The 17,858-nt window shown below is 41.9% G+C and overlaps 1 pseudogene; it reads left to right on the forward strand.

Moving 5' to 3' along the window:
• The first annotated feature begins 80 nt into the window (after positions 1 to 80).
• Positions 81 to 14,965, forward strand: LOC139535256 (EGF domain-specific O-linked N-acetylglucosamine transferase-like; annotated as a pseudogene).
• The last annotated feature ends 2,893 nt before the right edge of the window (positions 14,966 to 17,858 follow it).

Here is a 17,858-nt window from a genome sequence, read left to right on the forward strand (position 1 = left end):
TGTGGGTAACAAATCAGTATCTTAACATGTTATTGCAGTGGTATGTATGTAGTCACTCTACATGATTTCTCACAGATCACATGTGGCATAGACATGAACGTAATAACTGTTTATTTACAAGATGCTTAAATACCTATTTGGCGTTTAACATTAATAAATAAATAAAATGTATTGGGATGGGTGATGATTTATTCTTGATATACGTTTTTCCCCCCCAGAATTGTATGCAAATCCAACTGTAGATACAGCACTTCTGCAAGTCGGAACTACATCCTACATCTCCACCTTGTGACTGATAGTACACTGCGTGCGGGTGTAAGATTTACGGTGGTATGGCGACCTGGAGTTTCTACATTTTAGCTTGCAGAAGGTAAGCGCCAGGTTTAATAAATGTGTAGTTTAGTCTTCTGATCGACCACAAACTTTATTTTATTCACTAGAAGTTGATTTTGGAAGTTTGCAGGTTCTATCACTTTTCACTCGGAATGCATTTAGCTGTGTACCAGCCATAGCGGTGGTACCAAAAAGTTCCACATTGATGATATCAGGGTAGCGGGGATGATTTATCGAGCAATGCGAAACTACTAATCCAGACGTTTTATTAGGGGCGTTTTGTAATGGTCATGTAATAATATTCCCTGCAACTTGGTAAGGAGCTCTGGAGCAGTGATAGAACCCCGTAAACTACAGATAATTATATATTGGTGAACAACTTGTGAAAATCGGATAATATGTCAGTCACTGTTTGTGTATGGTTCATAGCATGTGTTCCATTGTAGCAATCAATATAGCGATTGTGTTGTGGAAGCAACAATTTATTCATTTGATACAGTAGCCGGCCTGCGACACTCCCTGAGAAAAGTCTAGACGGCTTTAATTTAAGGGAGCAACACTTTACACCAAAAACATGCCGTAATTATGTGGTCCGACATTTAGCCTATTGGTGTTATTATTAAAGACTCTGAATGTACATATTCTAACAACTTCAGCATATTTTTGAAGCCTCGTGGTGTTTCCCCACGGGCTCAAAAGCATCAGATTGAGGGGGAAAATTTGTCAAACAACGTAGCAGCCAAGTAGCCTACAATGGTGGTGAAACGGACAGCACTCTCCAAGGTGCTAATTAATTCAAAGCATTTTACACGTCACTTCAGTATGCCCACATACTTGAGTATAGCTGCGGTGTTTACACAGGTCTACATTTCTTATAGCCTAATTTTCTAGACATCAATGTACAGCAACATTTTTAGACGACACTGCAGAACACCCACCATATGCACACATACTGTACTCAGCTGTGGGGCTTACAAGACCCGAATTCCATATAATTTTCAAGACATCAATGTAGCAGTAGAACAAATATAACAATATCGGAATATAACTTCAAATAAAATAAATCAATGTAGGCTACAGCAGAACACGCATGAGAATATATAGGTCTCCTACCTATGTGATAATATGAAGCACATACTCAAATTACTTCATTTTTATTATTAAAAAAAAAATCCCACAATGACTCTCCCCATCTCAAGTCCATTTAACTCCTGAGAGTCAACTTCTTGCTCAAAGCCATGAACGGGCATGTGGCTGTGATGTTTAGCCTCCTAAGGCTGTCCTGAAGACTCTGGCTGTAGTGTCTATATATATATATACACACATTGGGGAGAACAAGTATTTGAAACACTGCCGATTTTGCAGGTTTTCCTACTTACAAAGCATGTAGAGGTCTGTAATTCTTATCATAGGTACACTTCAACTGTGAGAGACGGAATCTAAAACAAAAATCCAGAAAATCACATTGTATGATTTTTAAGTAATTAATTTGCATTTTATTGCATGACATAAGTATTTGATACATCAGAAAAGCAGAACTTAATATTTGGTACAGAAACCTTTGTTTGCAATTACAGAGATCATACGTTTCCTGTAGTTCTTGACCAGGTTTGCACACACTGCAGCAGGGATTTTGGCCCACTCCTCCATACAGACCTTCTCCAGATCCTTCAGGTTTCGGGGCTGTTCTGGGCAATACGGACTTTCAGCTCCCTCCAAAGATTTTCTATTGGGTTCAGGTCTGGAGACTGGCTAGGCCACTCCAGGACCTTGAGATGCTTCTTACGGAGCCACTCCTTAGTTGCCCTGGCCGTGTGTTTCGGGTCGTTGTCATGCTGGAAGACCCAGCCACGACCCATCTTCAATGTTCTTACTGAGGGAAGGAGGTTGTTGGCCAAGATCTCGCGATACATGGCTCCATCAATCCTCCCCTCAATACGGTGCAGTCGTCCTGTCCCCTTTGCAGAAAAGCATCCCCAAAGAATGATGTTTCCACATCCATGCTTCACGGTTGGGATGGTGTTCTTGGGGTTGTACTCATCCTTCTTCTTCCTCCAAACACGGCGAGTGGAGTTTAGACCAAAAAGCTCTATTTTTGTCTCATCAGACCACATGACCTTCTCCCATTCCTCTGGATCATCCAGATGGTCATTGGCAAACTTCAGACGGGCCTGGACATGCGCTGGCTTGAGCAGGGGGACCTTGCGTGCGCTGCAGGATTTTAATCCATGACGGCGTAGTGTGTTACTAATGGTTTTCTTTGAGACTGTGGTCCCAGCTCTCTTCAGGTCATTGACCAGGTCCCGCCGTGTAGTTCTGGGCTGATCCCTCACCTTCCTCATGATCATTGATGCCCCACGAGGTGAGATCTTGCATGGAGCCCCAGACCGAGGGTGATTGACCGTCATCTTGAACTTCTTCCATTTTCTAATAATTGCGCCAACAGTTGTTGCCTTCTCACCAAGCTGCTTGCCTATTGTCCTGTAGCCCATCCCAGCCTTGTGCAGGTCTACAATTTTATCCCTGATGTCCTTAGACAGCTCTCTGGTCTTGGCCATTGTGGAGAGGTTGGAGTCTGTTTGATTGAGTGTGTGGACAGGTGTCTTTTATACAGGTAACGAGTTAAAACAGGTGCAGTTAATACAGGTAATGAGTGGAGAACAGGAGGGCTTCGTAAAGAAAAACTAACAGGTCTGTGAGAGCCGGAATTTTTACTGGTTGGTAGGTGATCAAATACTTATGTCATGCAATAAAATGCAAATTAATTACTTAAAAATCATTCAATGTGATTTTCTGGATTTTTGTTTTAGATTCCGTCTCTCACAGTTGAAGTGTACCTATGATAAAAATTACAGACCTCTACATGCTTTGTAAGTAGGAAAACCTGCAAAATCGTCAGTGTATCCAATATTTGTTCTCCCCACTGTATATAAATATATTGTGTTAACCTGGGTGTCTTCTTTAGCGTTGTCTACAAGGCTTGCTGCCACCAAATGCGCCTTGGTTCAGGCATGTTCAAAAAATTTTTTTTTCTGATGGCTCACTAGCTGACCACCAATACCTGTGTCAAGATCAGTTACTTACCCCACTGGCCCTCCCCATAACCTCTATCAACAAATAATAGAGCAGGTCTGGAGTCAGTGTGTCAGGATAGAATGATTACATAGAAGGATCACCGCGCTTTTTTATTGTCAGTAATAGGGCCCTATGACTACCATGTTTGTTATCATCATACACAGTGTGGAGGGGGATTAGCTAATTTTAAGTCTCTTGTCTAAGCAGCCATAGTCTTGTGGACAGAAAGTACGTTTAGAGCTTAAGCCTAAAACAATTGAAAGCTTACAGTGTTTGACAGTGACCACGTACTGATGTTTTGTGTATCATGGTGGTACAAGTAGGCTGTTTTTAGTGGGGTCTTTTAAGTTCCATCCAAGTGTTTAGCACGTCTTTTAGTTTTTGCCTCCCCCTTCCCAACTCTTTAATGTTTTATAACAGGATGCTCTGCTGGATGTGTCGGCCTGCTGGGGGTATGAGAAGAACTGTGGCCCAGAGAACTGCTTTGGCTATCCTGTCTGCACCAGGGTTGACCCCGGATGGTACAATACCATCCCCCTCTCTGCATTCACTAACAAGAATATTGTTTTATTTTATTCATTAGCATATTGTGTCAAGCTCTTGTCATACATGTGGATGTGCATAATTTATTTCTGCCACTGGTTTGACCTAACAGAGCTCTTCGTCCTCCCTAGGGCCAGCTCATTGGAGGCAGCCCAGGAGCTGTTCTGGAAACAGGCATACTTTGGTTACGTCACGGAGCCAACATTACGTCACGAATTACGTAAAACATTACGTCACGAATGTTAGCAGTACAGAAAGTTTGCCATGAAAGTGGAAAATACACACAATCGTAGTGAATTTCAGCTAACTAGTCTGCAAACACATAGCCTAACTGTTTTAATGTCATTCTATTTAAATGTCTTTCAGATTATCTATAGCCACTTTATTACCGCATGTCATGTTTTCAATACTAATCCTGTAGTATTAGCAATGGCACTGGTCCAATGAATGTGCTTATTTTAACGTTAATGCATAAAATTATTACGTTGTCATAACCTGTATTTTTTCGACTTAGGAATGGGTACACTCAAAATGGCTGCCAGTCCAGCTGTTATGTCATTAATGACAAGAATGGAGATGGCCTATCTATGCATTCTATTTCTATGGTAGTGACACAGGAAAGCCGAGGTCACACGAAGCAATCTGGACACAATTGATGTTGTTGCAACAATGTTGCATCTGGATTGCTCCGTGTGTCACCCCCCAAACAATAGCCTGCAACTTAGTTGCATTGCATCAGAAGAGATATAATCATCCTATTTCATTCAGCTGACTCTAAACAATGTCCAATCATTGAGCAGAAAAAAGTTGACATGACTTGTCATATTGTGCCGTTCGGAACTTCGACCGAGTTGTGATGTCAACACAGCTGTCAGTGCTGCTGCAAACTGCGACAAAAGAGACATGCCAAATGGGAAATGCATTAAAAATTCTAGATATCATGGCTAGTCATGTATATGTGTAACAGTATAACTTTATGTCCGTCCCCTCGCGAACCAGGGACCCTCTGCACACATCAACAACGGTCGCCCACGAAGCATCGTTACCCATCGCTCCACAAAGGCCGCGGCCCTTGCAGAGCAAGGGGAACCACTACTTCAAGGTTTCAGAGCAAGTGACGCCACCGACTGAAAGGTTGCTAGCGCGCACCACCGCTATCTAGCAAGCCATTTCACATCGGTTACATATGGTCTGCCAGTCAATAAACATTTTAAAAGTAAACCCAGACCTTTCTCTGTCCAGTTTCAACTGAAATTGTCCAACATGAACTGCACTATCTAGCTAGCTTAGCTTGTCGCTACCTTGGTTAGCTATCTAGCTATCTTGGTAAAACTTGTTTGGAAAATAGGCAACATTTTGCTAGCTAGGTAAATTGTACAGCCAGCATCTTGTCTATGTCGATGCTGTTACAATTACCAAACATTTGAATAAACAAATAATTTATGAAACCCCGATGTGATGTATGACAGGATTGGATGTTGCATGCAATTTCAATTGCGTTTGAATTGTATCAGCAACCTGCTGGAGATGATGTCACTTGTAACTTGCATCTGCAACAGAAATTGCATCCAAATTGCTTCACGTGACACAGCCTTAACAGAGGTACTGACTGAGATGTGATGGATCAACCTGAATGTGTGTTTTTGGCAGGGGTTAACATGTACCATAATTTCTGTGACTTTGTCAACCTGTACATCTCCCAGCACATCAACAACTCCTTCAGCAGAGACATCAAAATCCTCATGTGGGACACAGTAAGTACAATATTCTGCAGCCCATCTCCATTTCACTGATCTGAGACGACTGAATAAGTGCAAGAAATATGGTGATGGCTTAGCTGGGCCCTCCAATAAGCTAATTAGAGATTCCACCATGTTGCTGTCACCTCGCAAGCTGAATGTTTTGTCCAAAGGTGTTTGTACAAAAAGAAGCAAGAGAATGGTTGTTTACCAGAGTGTTGTGTATCGATGTGCTGTGTTTCACATTTGACCACTTGCTTGTGGAGGAGATTAAGGTGAAGCAGTGGGTGTAAAACAGAATGATTTATGGGAAACCTTATCCTGTCTATTGTTCCCCCCTCTGTCTGTGGAGGCGAAGGATAAGGAGAGAGGGAGGGAGAGAAAATGACAGCGAGATGGAAAGGAATGGCCTTTCATCTGACAATAGTGAGTAAGGTCGGTTCGGTTTCAGTTTGATAATAAAGCAGGGTCGGTTCGGTTTCAGTTTGATAATAAAGCAAGGTCAGTTCGGTTTCAGTTCGATAATAAAGCAAGGTTGGTTCGGTTTCAGTTTGATAATAAAGCAAGGTCTGTTCGGTTTCAGTTTGATAATAAAGCGAAGTCGTTTCAGTTTGATAATAAAGCAGGGTTGGTTCGGTTTCAGTTTGATAATAAAGCAAGGTCGGTTCGGTTTCAGTTTGATAATAAAGCAAGGTCGGTTCGATTTCAGTTTGATAATAAAGCAAGGTCGATTTCGGTTTCGATTTTTTTTGTTTTTAAACATTAAATGCACTATGCATTATGTGGGTTGAATGCTGTTACAACACAGAATAAAACAATAATATTAAGTCCCGTGATGGTGTCACTGCCCATTACTGCTCATCACTTATTAACCATCATTTATTAACATCACTTTACTTCAATAAAATAGTTCAGTTGTGTATATTACATTTGTTTTATTTGATTACTTTATTTCATTCAAAGTTATCATCTCGCCTAGAGAGCTGCTGCCTATGCTGTCTGACAAAATAACTATTTTAGTAGTTCTTCAAAGTAAATAAGGCATACTTTTATGACTGCTGAATACCAAATATCAGTCACTTAGATCATGTCTTTTCACTATATATCAAATCAAATTGTATCTGTCACATGCGCCGAATACAACAGTGAAATGCTTACTTATATACAAATGTATGTGGACATGCTTCAAATTTGTGGATTTGGCTATTTCAGCCACACCCGTTGCTGACCGGTGTGTAAAATAGCGCACACAGCCATGCACTCTCCATAGACAAACATTGGTAGTAGAATGGCCTTACTGAAGAGCTCAATGACTTTCAACGTGGCACCATCATAGGATGCCACTTTTCCAACAGGTCATTTCGTGAAATGTCTGCCCTGCTAGAGCTGCCCCGGTCAACTGTAAGTGCTATAATTGTGAAGTGGAAACGTCTAGGAGCAACAACGGCTCAGCCGCGAAGTGGTAGGCCACACAAGCTCACAGAACAGAACAGAACTGCAGAGTGCTGAAGTGCGTAGCGTATAAAAATCGCATGTCTTCAGTTGCAACACTCACTACCGAGTTCCAAACTGCCTCTGGAAGCAACGTCAGCCCCATAACTGTTACAATGGGAGCTTTTTGAAATAGGTTTCCATGGCCAATCAGCCACACACAAGCCTAAGATCACAATGCGCAATGCCAAGCGTCGGCTGGAGTGGTGTAAAGCTCGGTGCCATTGGACTCTGGAGCAGTGGAAACGCGTTCTCTGAAGTGATGAATCACTCTTCACCACCTGGCAGTCTGATGAATGAATCTGGGTTTAGCGGATGCCAGGAAAACGCTACCTGCCGAGTGAATAGTGTCAACTGTAAAGTTTGGTGGAGGAGGAATAATGGTCTGGGGCTGTTTTTCATGGTTTGGGCAAGGCCCATTAGTTCCAGTGAAGGGAAATCTTAACGCTACAGCACACAGTGACATTCTAGACGATACTGTGCCTCCAAATTTGTGGCATCAGTTTGAGGAAGGCCCTTTCCTGTTTCAGCATGACAATGCCCCCGTGCACAAAGCAAGGTCCATACAGAAGTGGTTTGTCAAGATCAGTGTGGAAGAACTTGACTGGCCTGCGCAGAGCCCTGACCTCAACCCCATCAAACAACTTTAGGATGAATTGAAACGCTGACTGTGAGCCAGGCCTAATCACCCAACATCAGTGCCGACCTCACTAATGCTCTTGTGGCTGAATGGAAGCAAGTCCCACAGCAATGTTCCAACATCTAGTGGAAAGCCTTCCCAGAAGAGTGGAGGCTGTTATAGCAGCAAAGTGGGGACCAACTGCATATTAATGCCCATGATTTTGGAATGAGATGTTTGATTATCAGGTGTCCACATACTTTTGGTCATGTAGTGTACCTTGTGAAGCAACTGTTCTCTATCCCTCTTGGTCGCGCATTCCAATAACAGCTACATTTCAGTTTTCTCCTCCCCACTCAGACCACTCACAGAAAGTCTTAGCAAAATTCCATGATAATTCTGCATGATAATTTTCTCTTTGTTAAGAAGCTATTTTTGTTTCTTTTTGACAATTTTTATTTAAAACCACAGTAAGGTACTTGTTACCCAGAAATTATTTGATATTCAGATAAAATCGTCTGCATTGTACCTTTAATCAGGTGGCTGACTGCTGGGCAAGTACAGTTCTAATGAAACATACACCATAATTCAAAACAGTGTTTCATATTACTCTCCATGAAATCTGACATTAAGTTTAGCCAGTCCGATGAAGCAACTGAATTTCAAAGTAATCTTTCTGATGTATTTTTCTTCCTTGTCAGAGTTTTTATGGATATGGGGATCTGTTCAGTGAGACCTGGAAGGCTTTCTCTGACTATGACATCATCCATCTGAAATCTTTTGACACTAAAAGGGTAAGAGAGAGTGTGGGTGTGGTCGTTCATGGTTGTATAACGTATCCATTACCTTGAAACAGGTGTGCTTCAAAGATGTGGTGTTCTCCCTGCTCCCCAGGATGAGATATGGGCTGTTCTATAACACACCTCTGGTTCGTATTCTGTCTGTATCTCTTTATGTGTAATGAAAATATAGAGATAGGATTGCGCCGCCTATGAGGAAATCTGAATCCATTTGAGCTGCTTGGGTTGTCCCTGCCTTTCTGACTCCATGCCTTCCTCCGTGCCTTCTCTTATTTTGATCACACAGGCTTTATGTCCGTGTTTTTTTCTTTCATGCTTCTCGCCTCATCATGCCATTTTCCTTTATCATCTGTTATCCAGTTTGGTCATAACTCATAACATGCCATTTGGGTCAAATATTTATGCTATGTACTCATCATCTCCAGCTCTTAAGTTATTTAAATTATAATTTCAAGGAGATTTGTGTAAAGATGGTATCATTTAAATACGTAGGTCTAGGGGGGTCAGCCTTGAGGTGTGAATTATTGATAGGTTAGCCTCATATCTGATGCCTTGGATTGCTCCTGCTGCTTATGTCATGTTTATATTCATGTGTTTATATTTATGACTGCTGTGCTCTGGCCTGTCGGAGGGAATCATAGACCTGTGCTAGGCATGGCTTTAAATGTAGTGTCTTTCTGTTTGGGTATGGAATGTGTTTGGATTTGTCAGATTTCTATCAAAATACAATTCACACTGTGCATCCGTGCGTGTGTCCGAGGGACGTGTGTGTGTGTGTGTGTGTGTGTGTGTGTGTGTGTGTGTGTGTGTGTGTGTGTGTGTGTGTGTGTGTGTGTGTGTGTGTGTGTGTGTGTGTGTGTGTGTGTGTGTGTGTGTGTGTGTGTGTGTGTGCGTGCGTGTGTGTGTGTACATGCGTGTGTGTGAGGGACATTGTGTGTGTGTGTGTGTGTATGTGTGTGTGTGTATGTGCGCGTGGGACAGACAGATGGAGCTAATGGATTTGTCTTGGTGTGTTAATGGCAGATATCTGACTGCCACAGTGAAGGGATGTTCAGGGCCTTCTCCCAGTATGTTCTATATCGACTCAACATTCCACAGGATGGGTCCAAGGTAAGGAATACTGATCACACATGCACACACACACGCATACACATGCACACACATCTTTTCTTCACTGGTCTGTAGCTCACCGATACAGGCTTTACTGGTCTTTACGACCCCAGACTGAGTGCATTTGACTGTATCTTTACGACCACTGAAGACAGTTGCGAGGATGCAGCTCATTGTGTATTCACAGCTGATGCTAAGAATATGCTAACAGCCTTCCTGTGAGATGGCAGTGCTTGCGATACCGTCTCCCAGCTGAATAAGAGGTGTGCCCGGCCCTGACCCCCTCTCAGCTCCTCTCAGCTCCTCCTTTCATCCCTCTGATTAATGGTTCAGGGAGACAGCAGACTGCTCCTCTCTACCATTGTGTTCTACTCATCACAATATCAGCTCTCCTTATGCACACACTGCTGTTTCATGTCATCCATCTAATATGCTTTTATAGTTGGGTAACTGCATGTATTTGGCATTATGTGGTGGTGTGTTCCCTCTGGGTTTCTCCTGACAGTCTGTGTGGTTTGTGACTGATCACTTTCACAGTTTCTCTTTTTTTAACATTAGGAGTTGTGTCTTCCTCAGGCTATTTTCAACTCAGATGGTACAATGCCAGTGAGACTGAAATTGAGTTTTGTAGGACTTTTAGCCACTAGATGGTGATGCTGTATAGGACATTTGCTCTCACTTGTTATATTAACCTGTGCTGTAGCTCTATGTAATGTGTAAAAAAAATGTTATAAAAAATACTGTAGAAAACTCACACTTCACCTCTGGATGGGAGCCTGCCCCTTATTGGTAGTGGGAGTTTTCTACAAGTACATCGAATTGAGATTAAGTTCCTTGAAAAGCTATGGATGGGTTTACAGTTTTTCTTAATCACATTCAAGCATTTTGGGGATCTGAGTTGAAAAGTACCTATAGCAGCTATGTTCAAATACATTTACAGTACTTCAGATCATTTTCTTGCCTTTGTACCTGAGTTGCATATCTTAGACACACTTTTGCTAAACTTTAAATACAGATGTCATCATTGAATACAACATTCACTGTTAAGCGAATTTTACCACATTGTTTTAATTGGAAGAGAAATGTGTGAAATTGTGTTCACTGTTTCCAGTAATCAGTAAATACTTGTGCACTAACGTCTAAACCACCCCATCAGTGTCAGACCATGCACAATATAGGGAAAGATCTAGGCAATGGGGAATAAGTTTAGATATTTATTTTATTTTACGACATTTACAAAATAGCCTCCAAAACCCTACTCAATAAATTGGATGCAGTCTATCACAGTGCCATCCGTTTTGTCACCAAAGCCCCATATACTACCCACCACTGCGACCTGTACACTCTCGTTGGCTGGCCCTCGCTTCATACTCGTCGCCAAACCCACTGGTTCCAGGTCATCTACAAGACCCTGCTAGGTAAAGTCCCCCCTTATCTCAGCTCGCTGGTCACCATAGCAACACCTACCTGTAGCACGCGCTCCAGCAGGAATATCTCTCTGGTCACCCCCAAAACCAATTCTTCCTTTGGCCGCCTCTCCTTCCAGTTCTCTGCTGCCAATGACTGGAACGAACTACAAAAATCTCTGAAACTGGAAACACGTATCTCCCTCACTAGCTTTAAGCACCAGCTGTCAGAGCAGCTCATAGATTACTGCACCTGTACATAGCCCATCTATAATTTAGCCCAGACAACTACCTCTTTACCTACTGTATTTATTTATTTATTTTGCTCCTTTGCACCCCATTATTTCTGTCTCTACTTTGCGCTTTCTTCCACTGCAAACCAACAATTCCAGTGTTTTTTAGTTTTTATTTTACTTGCTGTGTTGTATTTACTTCGCCACCATGGCCTTTTTATATTTTTATTTATTTATACATATATTTGTTTGCCTTCACCTCCCTTATCTCACCTCACTTGCTCACATTGTATATAGACTTATTTTTTTTCACTGTATCATTGACTATATGTTTGTTTTACTCCATGTGTAACTATGTGTTGTTGTATGTGTCGAACTGCTTTGCTTTATCTTGGCCAGGTCGCAATTGTAAATGAGAACGTGTTCTCAATTTGCCTACCTGGTTAAATAAAGGTTAAATAAATAAATAAAAAAAATGTAAAGATGTGACCTTCCATTATAGAGCTTTGATGTGGTTTGAGGCATTTACATTCATATCAGTTGTGTTCTTCCGTTGTATTCACCTTTCCTCATTTATATTGTGTTTCTGTGCGCCAATGAAAAGTCTACAAAACAATGAGCCAATCAACCTTTGTATTGAATACATGGAATTTGATTGTGATGATACTGAAGAATGAATCCTTATTGCTTCTTTTTTATTTTACTTTTTATCAGGAATAATATTTGATTTGATGTATATTAAATTGTTTAGTGAAACATGCATAAAAGGAGTGTAATTGCCCATAATTGTACACCTTTGGATAGTTGTAATTCCAATTTTGATCATCATTATTTAGTGACTGCTAAGAAAATGTATTGATCTACTGGGACTTTAAAAAGACAGACAAACTTTCTGTTTTGTGTGCTTGGACTCAATCTTTTTTCTTTTTATGAATGTATTTGCCATTTTGATGGTATGATATAATTTTGATGAATATACTGTATTAATGTTTTGAGAAGGCAACCACATTTTGAAAGTGCATTTACTGTTTTGCAAAAGGCCACAGAGTTCTGGTTCTTTTAGACTGTTTTGAGAATCGACAAAGTTGTTCCAAGAATGCTTTTACACGTTTGAGAAAAAATGTATTACGTGAAATGCTGGAGTTCATCTTTTGCGATTTCTGTTAATGCACCATATCCAATATAGATGTCCTATTTATATAATCTCACTACTCCTGATCCTTATGCTCCTGGTTTCAGGAGGGGAGGATTCGTGTCACGTTGTTAGCACGCAGCACAGACTATCGTAAGATATTAAACCAGCAGGAGGTGAGTCCAGTCTGAGGCAGCACTGCCCACTTCTCCCTCCCTCAATTGATTTACTGCCTCCTCCAGCTTTTAACTGGCCATTTAAAATCTTATTTAAACTGGCGGAGTAAAATGCCTGTGATTTATGCGGCCGGTGTCTGCGTTTGCTCCTCTCATTGATCAGAGAATGCATCTCACTGTGTTCATACAGCTCACAAATGCCCTGAAGACAGTGCCTTTACTCCAGGTCAAAGTGGTGGATTACAAATACAAGTGAGTGTGAACAGTTTGTATTCTTTAGATGCATTATTGGTGGATAAATTATATGGTACTGCTGGAGGACATAAGGCAGCAGCACAAAGGGAATTGAGTAACAGGTGTATTTTATTGTCTGACACACCACTATTAGAGTGGGGTAAATATTGAGTGGTATACTATGTTGGAGTGAAGTCAGTAGGGGTATTATGAGTTAAGTAGTAAGTTAAATTTCATAACTGTCTGTCTTGTCTGTAGGGACGTCCCGTTCCTGGAACAACTCAGACATCTTCATCGGGATTCATGGGGCGGGACTTACTCACCTGCTCTTCCTCCCTGATTGGGCCGTCATCTTTGAACTGTGAGTGACACTGTTCAGTCTGTCTGTGTGTGTCTAAAACAGCTTTATGTCTTTGGGTTTTTCTGAGTCTGTGTATCTGTCTGTTCCATTGGATCCTTGTCTGTCTGTCCGTCCCTCCATGCTCTGTGAATGGTGTAGTACGGGCCAACAGGGCAGAGCGCTCCCTGTGCCGTCTGTGCTGGATATAGTACTATCTGTGTGATGGGTCTGGCAGCATGCTGTGCTCTGTTAGCCCTTAGCCATGAGGTGCAGCAGTGAAAAACGGCCTAATTAAACAGGCATTCATCAGGCCGGGCCATGCAGGGCTGGGAGGCATACTGAGAGAAGAGAGTGAGAGCAGGAGATAAAGTGTCTGCATCTGTTCTCCACAGATATAACTGTCAGGATGAGAGCTGCTATCGAGATCTGGCTCGGCTGCGGGGGATCCGATATGCGACTTGGCAAAAAAGGGACAAAGTGCTCCCAGAGGATAAGGTGGGACACTCCAGTACCGCTCCTGCCACCTCCACCTAACTCACTGCCCCAGGTCCCCAGAGACACCTTACCAATCCTCACCTGTAGCTGCAGCATGTACCACCAGACTCATCTGTCATTTTGTCTTTATACACTTGCGTTGCCTCGCACAGACACTCACAAATCACAGACCTGCAGTGCGGTGTTCATAACGACTCTTTCTTTCACCCCCACACACACTTCACACACAGGGTCACCATCCCACCCTGGGGGAGCATCCTAAATTCACCAACTACTCCTTTGATGTGGAGGAGTTCATGCGTCTGGTGCTGAAAGCAGCAGGCTACGTCCTGGACCACCCCGAGTGGAAGCCCCGGCCCAGCCGTGATGAACTGTAGGCCCCCAGCAGCAGAAGGAACAGGACAGTCGGGTGAAGTCAAACCCCTGGACTCAAACACAGCCATCTTAGAAATCTAAAAGTACATTTGAACACTTAAGACGTTGTATATTATCAAGGTTAAATTTAAGTTTACAACATCGCTTTTCAGCTATTTATTACCTGCCAACACAGCCCAGGGTACATCTCAATAGAGATACTAAAGACCAATCAAATGGCCTTGGCAAACCTTATGAGTGCCTGCTACCATTTTCCTTGCTAGAGAAAAGTATATACTCCTTACAACAATTGCCAAATTTGTATTACATGCTGCCACTGGTGTGGTTGCCAGAAAGAACATTTGTTTCATTTCTCAACAATGTGCTATTTTCTGCATTTTCTGATAAAGTTGTGTGTGACAGGCAGGGATGTAACTTTCAGCATGTTGTGTATGCACCAGTTTGAACAACACTTCAGAATGGTCTTTGCAGGTATTTTGTAGTCCCTATCGCACACAAACTATCGAATTAATCTAAAGCTCAATGTTTTATTTATGAGAAAGGGAGTCAGACCTTTTGGTCGATGTTTTGCAAAGACTTGTAAAGTCATTTTATATTTCAAGGCCATGGAAACATTTTGAAATAAATATTTTCAAAAGAACTGACACATCTCTTTTCGTGTGCAATTTAACCCTAAAAGTGGCAACATATTTTTTTGATGACCAAATTGGTAATGATTGCAAAGGAACACCTGTCGAGCAGTAAAATAATAAAATATAAACCTTTTGTAACACAAGTAAATAGTTTTAATTCTGCAAAACAAACATATATTTGACATTTTTAACACATTTACAGTCAAAAATATATGTTTTTGTGTGTCTCATGTTTTTAACCGTTATTTGGATAAATTTCACCCATAGCAACTGAAAAATGTGTTGTGTTTATGTGATACTCAAGGGCTGAGAAACTACAGATTGAGCCAGTATGACATACCGGTACGACCTAAAATGGCAGCCGATATGGACGGTATGATCAGATTTTTGGAAAGCTATGGGCTGTCAACTCAGTTCCAATTTAATCTGAAAGATGAGATTCTCACCTTGGTATAGAGGCATTGACTGGAAGCTTAATATGTATTACATTTTTTTGGTTCAGGCATATGTATATCTTTTCAGGGTACATGCATCGACTTCTGTGCTAAATGTGATGCTTTTATGACAAAGTACACACTTGAATAACATTTTCCAGATAGATTATTTTTTATTTATTCCATATTAAGACAGAAATCATAGTAAATTATGTTTTTTTTTTGTCAGTAACTAGTTGCTTGACAAAGTCTTACAGTTTCGGAAGGATCAAAAAAAGAGTTTATAAATTATGTTTTTGACACTTGGGGTCCAAATGTACCCGTTGGTGCTAAGCATCAGTGATTTTATTAATCATAATTTTAGTCAATCTTTGATGGTGACCATGAACAGAAACGCTCTGAAGTTTTCCAAAATATTTGCTGATCTCAAACAGTTATTTTCTGTGGGTTTCATTATTTTAGTTAGCTGGGGACTGGGGAGGAATGTCTCCCCACAAAAGGGCACTGTTTCAGATCTTTTTGTAAAAAACATAAATCTGTCTGACCTCAAACCACCATGCCTGTGCTATCGGTGACACCGGTTCACCGCTAGATGGCAGCAGAACACCACACATTAGTCAACAGATGAGTTTATTCCAGGATTACACAGCAGAGGATTGCACGATGTGTGGAACTGCATTGATTGGTCTGAGACTGCTTTCTTTATATAGTCTGTTGAACTCCTGTGTAATCTGGGTCAGGTTTTATTCAGGTGATTGATCAGATGATGAATGATAGATAGGCTAGCTCTTAAATATGAATCAGGCTACGTAGCTGATGTTCTAAAGGGTTGTCAGCAGTTTCCCCGTTCAAAACACTAACACAGAAAATATCATGTAGGCAGGCCTATCTGAGCTGCTCTTGACAGATGTTGTGGCTGAACTTTCCCATTATTGACAGACTGTCTGGGATAAACACTATTTATGGGTCGGCTCAGGTTACGGCCAGTGACCTCAAATAAAATAAGAATCTCTATGCAGCGGATCAAAAGTGGGGAAACCAAGATGTATGCCCTCAATAACCTTCATGGCAGCAGAGAGCAGAGGGGTATCCTAGGAAGCAAGTTAGATCTACTCCGGGTTTTCTCAAGCTAACCAGCTTCAGTTAGCTTCTCACTCAAGCTCATCTGCCTTCGATGACGGTGGGTATTGCTTGTCCGCCTGCCGCTAGCAGGCTTCTAACTGCACGTGCATGCTGAGAGAATGATGGAACATCAATCCATGGGTGAGTTAGTGCCACATTTTCATTTGTGCCAAAATCTAAATTAGACAGGCTATGAGGTGAAATAGAATTATAGAAGTGTTGTCTTTATTTTATTAGTATATGAACATTGTCAATTAACTCAGAAAATCAAAATGTCAGTTGTGTGTGTGTGTGTGTGTGTGTGTGTGTGTGTGTGTGTGTGTGTGTGTGTGTGTGTGTGTGTGTGTGTGTGTGTGTGTGTGTGTGTGTGTGTGTGTGTGTGTGTGTGTGTGTGTGTGTGTGTGTGTGTGTGTGTGTGAGAGAGAGACCCTTAGAAACCCGCGGTGGTCCATTCAGTGAGTAGTGTGTGTGCGCGCCTCCTGTGTGTAATTAGGATGGAAGCATGTGCTGGGTGAGTTATGGTCTTTCGGTGCAGTTATGTCCCCAATCGTTATCTATGAGCTTTAGCCATTAGCGCTTATGACAGCGACTTTTGGATCTTTTCTTCAGGTGTCCCACATGGTGCTTTCTAAACAGGGCTGCTTGGGTGGCCTTATTTCGTGTTAGAAGTAATGATGTGTGTCTACCCTGGAGGTGTTGAATTACCGCCTCCTCTGTTGCTCTTAATATGTGCCATATGGGGGGAGAAATGAGCTTGAAATATGCAAGGAGAGGGAGTGCTCATTCAAAGAGAGCCTATGGCTTAATCATGGGGAAGTGTGATGTGCGTAAAGTCATTACGGAACATCTCATCCAGTGATTCAGACTAGATTAGGGAGAATTATTGCACTGCAGTTTTACCAGTTGGGCTTTTGAGGATTTAGGTTTCACTGCCAATGCAAGGGAAATACACTATATGTACACAAATATGTGCAATCTCCATAGACAAACACTGGCAGTAGAATGGCCTTACTGAAGAGCTCAGTGACTTTCAACGTGGCACCGTCGTAGGATGCCACCTTTCCAACAGGTCAGTTAGAGTTGCCCCAGTCAACTGGAAGTGCTGTTATTGTGAATTGGAAACATCTAGGAGCAACAACGGCTCAGCCGCGAAGTGGTAGGCCACACAAGCTCACAGAACGGGACCACCGAGTGCTGAACCGCATAATGCGAAAAAATAGTCTGTTCTCTGTTGCAACACTCACTACAGAGTTCCAAACTGCCTCTGGAAGCAACGTCAGCACAATAACTGTTCGTCTGGAGCTTCATGAAATGGGTTTCCATGACTGAGCTGCAGCTCACAAGCCTAAGATCACCATGCGTAATGCCAAGCGTCGGGTGGAGTGGTGTAAAACTCATCGCCATTGGACTCTGGAGCAGTGGAAACACTTTCCATGGAGTGATGAATCCAGAGGAGGCTGCTGAGGGGAGAACGGCTCATAATAATGGCTGGAACGGAGCCAATGGAATGGTATCAAACCATGTGTTTGATGTATTTGATGCCAGTTATTACTATGAGCCCGTCCTCTT

This window comes from Salvelinus alpinus, chromosome 12 (genome assembly GCF_045679555.1).
Source record: "Salvelinus alpinus chromosome 12, SLU_Salpinus.1, whole genome shotgun sequence".
NCBI classification, from domain to species: domain Eukaryota; kingdom Metazoa; phylum Chordata; class Actinopteri; order Salmoniformes; family Salmonidae; genus Salvelinus; species Salvelinus alpinus.